The sequence below is a fragment of the Amia ocellicauda genome, chromosome 5 (assembly GCF_036373705.1).
Source record: "Amia ocellicauda isolate fAmiCal2 chromosome 5, fAmiCal2.hap1, whole genome shotgun sequence".
In the NCBI taxonomy this organism is placed as follows: Eukaryota; Metazoa; Chordata; class Actinopteri; order Amiiformes; family Amiidae; genus Amia; species Amia ocellicauda.
In genome coordinates this window covers 38040425-38046595 of record NC_089854.1, presented here as the reverse complement: position 1 = coordinate 38046595, position 6171 = coordinate 38040425, and positions in this window count along the sequence as shown.

Genomic DNA, 6171 nt, shown 5'->3' with positions numbered 1-6171 from the left:
AATCTGAATTCTCAGTGCAGGACTCGTGCTTCTCTTTTATTGCCATTTGCGATTCTATGCTTTGAAAGCAGCAAGAAGATGGTTTTGGGCTCAAGTTCAAACTACACCTATAGTCTGTAACTAATGTATTTCAGGTCAGATGTATCATGTGTAAGGTGTCTCTGTCCTCCTGTGATGTGAGTGCATTTTGACCATTATCAGTATATTCAACTAAATGGTCTTCTCTGAACAGTGTAACCAAAGAGTTAATAAGAGAACCTGACTATAACATCTAATATGTCTGATGAGTATAAATAGCACATTTCCATTAACTGTCTTTTCAGTGTTTTCCTGGAAGAGTGTTAATTTAGAAATTACCTAGCCAGACATTACAAAATGAAACTATTGCTTATTATTGGTCACCATTTGCTTCTGTATTATGGCTTACTCCAGTAGAAAGTCCAAGGACTACCTTCTGTCCCCCTGTGTAACTCCCCTTCGGACAGGTGATAAAACTGCTTATAACCAGGAAATTGTGCGACTTGTGTGTTCCAAACTAACCACATGATCTCCTTGTGGATCTACCGGAATTAAGCTGATTGACTGAAAACTCCTGTGCCAAAAAATCTTTCCAACACTGCCTAATGGAATTAATTCATAGTCCAAAAAGTAAGTTCTCACAAAGGCCCATTTGAAAGGTCTCCGCCATCTTGAAAATTATAAAAAGCTCTCCGTTTAAATATTCATCTCCAACCATCAGTGAAAATGGTTTGAAATTAGTCAGAGAAAATTATAGTTAAACATAACATCTCGTGCTGCCTGAGCACTGGTCATATTGTGCTTGTGGGATGGGAGTTGGGACTTATCTGAAATGGTTGACTAGATAATGCTTGTAATCGTGCTGCTTATGGATAGTGATAATCAGTGGGCTGTTATTGTCCAGTAGCACAAGCTCACATTTAACAAGGCTAGCTGATTCATATATGGAATTCACAAGTGCTGTTTTGACTTCATGAAGTCTAATGATTAGGAAAGGAGAAAGTGTTGTCTTAATATCTTGTTGATAAATGCACTACAGTCAAAGGTTTCAATATCATTCAAAAAGACTACACTTTTCTATTCACCACTGTAATTGTGAATGACCATATGATCTGAGTTAAAGAGCATATTTTTGTAATATATATTATGATTCCATATTTTGGCTTAATAAAAACATTAATAAAATGAATATCATGGAACCATTTGTTTAAGTGAGAAACAGTTATTGATTATGTTAGAAGCATTATAATTTATATTTGTGTACACATAAAGGATACTCTTTTGTTGCAATTAAACAGTGTGCCTTTAATTTTATCACAGGGTCAAATAAATAAATAAAAATAAATACTGCTTGCGTTCCAGTATTTCAAACACTGTTATCAATGCAAGACCAAACAACACCTAAAATACACATCCTTGAATTAATTATAGTTTTGGGGAAGGACATGGCACCTTGCAGTATTTGTACTTGTTTCTGGGGGAAGTAATCTTATCCGCTTGGCAGTCAGGGACATTTCCAGTAAGTGCTGCCTTCAGCGGAAAGTTCACTTTGGGATAGTGCCTATGTGACTGAAGTCAGGTCTGCAAGGGATTCCCACTTCAAGTGTCAGGTTGCATAAGGTTTCTTTTCCTTTCTTTCTCGTTTTCAGAATATTCACAAGACAACATGGTTTTTTCTTTATTATATAGGGAAGTGGACTATATATATATATTCTAGCTTTCATTTCTTCACAACCTACCTCACTCTGTTTTTAAGATCATGCCATGTGTGGGGAGAGAGGCAGTACAACACAACCATGACTGCTTAATCTTGAAATGCCTTTATTAAAAACACTGGGGTCTTTTCAAACAGAGAATGTAGCTTCTGAATTCAACATCTAGTATTAAAGACAAAGATGAAGACTTTCATATGAGATACGAGTCTAATATGCCACTTTCCATAAGAAATATGGACTCCACTTCTAAATGAAGACATCTTATGTGGTGTACATAATTCTTGCATAGTTCCAAAATTATTGTAATCATTGCTCTGCTGCAGTTCATTCACTCTGGTTCATTGCGGCTGGTCCTCTTTTTCTGAAACCTGAGCCCTGTTGTAAAGAGCAGTTGTGATCAGGTTTCCTTAGCAAAACTTCAAATGTGACACTCTGTATTAGTCTGGTGGACACCTGTTAGTGCACAAATTAGGCCCACTTTACCAAATTAGGACTTTGAAAAGACACATTATTTAAATGTCTGATGAGGTGGTTATCCTATATTTAATTACAAAGGATTTGGACTAAGTTTTCTTGATCAAATTAAATTTCTTACTGTAGTAGCAGTTCTTTTACTGCTCAATCGACCTTTTATTTCATATACATATTTTGGTGTTATCTGTCTGGACAAAACGCTCATCTTCTCCTATTCCCAGTGGATTCCTTACTTTTAATGGTATTTATCTGTCTAAAGGAGAAACTGAAAGCTTATACTTTTTCAGTACTAGTGGTTAACTCAAAGCATGATAATAAAACATTTTACATTTGAGTAAGAAACAAAGCATGAAGGGGCTACAACATTTAGATTCCTATTTAGGATTTCTGCTATGGTTTAGACAAATGCTAACTTAACTGATATCAGAAGTCATGACTTCAGGAACGCGCATTTTAGTGGGTTTGGCTATGTTTGTTCATTTTCATTATATATATATATACACTCACCTAAAGGATTATTAGGAACACCTGTTCAATTTCTCATTAATGCAATTATCTAACCAACCAATCACATGGCAGTTGCTTCAATGCATTTAGGGGTGTGGTCCTGGTCAAGACAATCTCCTGAACTCCAAACTGAATGTCTGAATGGGAAAGAAAGGTGATTTAATCAATTTTGAGCGTGGCATGGTTGTTGGTGCCAGACGGGCCGGTCTGAGTATTTCACAATCTGCTCAGTTACTGGGATTTTCATGCACAACCATTTCTAGGGTTTACAAAGAATGGTGTGAAAAGGGAAAAACATCCAGTATGCGGCAGTCCTGTGGGCGAAAATGCCTTGTTGATGCTAGAGGTCAGAGGAGAATGGGCCGACTGATTCAAGCTGATAGAAGAGCAACTTTGACTGCAATAACCACTCGTTACAACCGAGGTATGCAGCAAAGCATTTGTGAAGCCACAACACGTACAACCTTGAGGCGGATGGGCTACAACAGCAGAAGACCCCACCGGGTACCACTCATCTCCACTACAAATAGGAAAAAGAGGCTACAATTTGCACAAGCTCACCAAAATTGGACAGTTGAAGACTGGAAAAATGTTGCCTGGTCTGATGAGTCTCGATTTCTGTTGAGACATTCAGATTCAGAGTCAGAATTTGGCGTAAACAGAATGAGAACATGGATCCATCATGCCTTGTTACCACTGTGCAGGCTGGTGGTGGTGGTGTAATGGTGTGGGGGATGTTTTCTTGGCACACTTTAGGCCCAATTTAGGTGCCAATTGGGCATCGTTTAAATGCCACGGCCTACCTGAGCATTGTTTCTGACCATGTCCATCCCTTTATGACCACCATGTACCCATCCTCTGATGGCTACTTCCAGCAGGATAATGCACCATGTCACAAAGGTCGAATCATTTCAAATTGGTTTCTTGAACATGACAATGAGTTCACTGTACTAAACTGGCCCCCACAGTCACCAGATCTCAACCCAATAGAGCATCTTTGGGATGTGGTGGAACGGGAGCTTCGTGCCCTGGATGTGCATCCCACAAATCTCCATCAACTGCAAGATGCTATCCTATCAATATGGGCCAACATTTCTAAAGAATGCTTTCAGCACCTTGTTGAATCAATGCCACGTAGAATTAAGGCAGTTCTGAAGGCGAAAGGGGGTCAAACACAGTATTAGTATGGTGTTCCTAATAATCCTTTAGGTGAGTGTATATATATACACGCTATAACAAATATACAATTCATGCTTATTTGTACACTAAATTTAAATTAATTCTGATTCATAGTAAATTAATAAAATATGAACTACACAAATAAAACCAATAGTTACAAAATTGTTTCCTTTGTCTATTTATACATTGAAATCAGACATGACCAGGTCCCCTCTGCAATCTCCTCACATAAACAATCAGACAGACATCCTGTACTGGTTGGGGTGTCTATCCCTGGAAGCTGTTGACTCTTGAGTCTCAGCCTTACCCTAAATTCCCTGCTGTGTTTGATGTCTGACTCAGTGGTTTTACTGTTGGTTTTGACTAAGGCGCTGCAATGTGCCTATGTGATCTTTCTCATGTACTCCACCAGCAGCTCGTCAGCGGTGTCACGTGACCACAACTGGCTGCTGCTGCTGCTCCAGTGATGTCAGAGCTAGGAAGTAGGCCAAGAAGAGGGGCTGAGTAACTTCCAGTACTAGTGACACAGCTGGCAGATGCTTGTGCAATTGCATGAATATATTTTTTGCCTAACATCCCTTCATATTCATAATTGTTTTATCTGTACTTGATATTTCTGTGGTGTGCAGACAGGTGCTGGTGTGTGTGGAATGACAACGGAGAAAATGTACAAAGGGTGAAACGGTACTTCAATTTCCTGTAGCTTTCTCTGAGGCTGAAGGTAATTTTAAACTTGCCAATGTGGCATAATCCTAATTTGACACTGTGGGAAAGTTACATGTACCAAATAGTGCCAGGAGAGGAATACATTTTCAAAAACATGCCTTTATTTGGTCATATATCTAACTAAGGCACAACAATTACATTTCATTAAATATAATATACAATATAATATGTTGCAGGACATTCATTTAACTATGAATAAAAATATGTATCCATAAATCATAATGGCAAAACTAAAGGGACCAAATCTAAGATGCTTTGCTACAGAAAAATACTTAACTCATCACTATTCTCAACTTTAGGCCACAAAGTTTTACTGACAACTCTTGCACTTCCTGCTATGTTGCAATTTTCCACGCACACCCCTGAACAGTATTTGTATGTGTGATTGCTATGTCACAGAGTGAGCAGGTGTGTTAAGATGACTAGACGATAAAGTGGTCGAACCCTAAATAAAGACTGTCTCACTTCCACACAGCTTTTATATTGTGAATATTGTGAAAGGCAAAGTTAATAATAAACTATATTGACACACTTCAGCTTGACGTAGGTGTACAGGCCATGTACAACAAAGGCAATGCAATCGTGACATCAGTAGCAACAACAGACCTTTATACAGTGTGTACATCTCTTCCTGTGTTCCCTGAGAAAATGACACCCGCTTACTTGTCCTGATTAAGGTCTTCAAGCTGAGTCACATGAAAGCCACACCCATCACTTGTACTAGGAAAGTTCATAACGTCAAGCATATGTTTTTTTTTTTTGTCTCATTGTTCTAACCTCTGGTCTAGTTCCACTTATTGGCAATTTTTTTCCTTCTTGAAAGCATACAAAGAAAAGGTTTGAGAGGATGCCTGACCTATTGTGTTCGGTTGTTTTCATACTTGATGCACTTTAAAATGAAAGGTTCAGATTCAGGACCAGGGATGAGAAAGAGCGGCTCTGGAAGAAGGGCAGTGGAGAGGAGGCAGGGCTAGTCTTCTGGCACCGGAAGACCACAGCGGTCTGGAGGGGATGTATGGAGAGATGAGGTTCTGCAGATAACTCGGTGCAGTCTGGTCGAGACATTGGTAGGTGAGGGTCGGTGTCTTGAACTGAATGCGTGACGAGATCGGGAGCCAGTGGAGGGAGCGGAGCAGTGGAGTAGCGTGCGAATCAGGGCAGAGAGAATACCAGACAAGCTGCAGAGTTCTGGATGAGCTGGAGCGGCGGGTAGTAGTTGCAGGCAGGCCGGTCAGGAGGGAGTTGCTGTAGTCCAGGCGGGAGAGGACCAGGGACTGGACGAGCAGCTAAGTCGAGTAGTCAGTGAGGAAGGGTCGGATTTGGCGTATGTTGCTCAGGAAGAATCTGCAGGTGCGTGTCAGCATGGTGATGTGTTTGGTGTAGGAGAGCGCAGGATCAAGGGTGACTTCTAGGTTCTTAGCAGAAGAAGAGGGAGAGAGTGTTGTAGATTCCAATGGGATTGAGATGGAGAGATCAGCAGAAGGTGAGGAAGAGGAGGGGAAAGAGGAGATCAGATTTGGAGAGGTTGAGCTTGAGGTGGTTTGAGTGCATC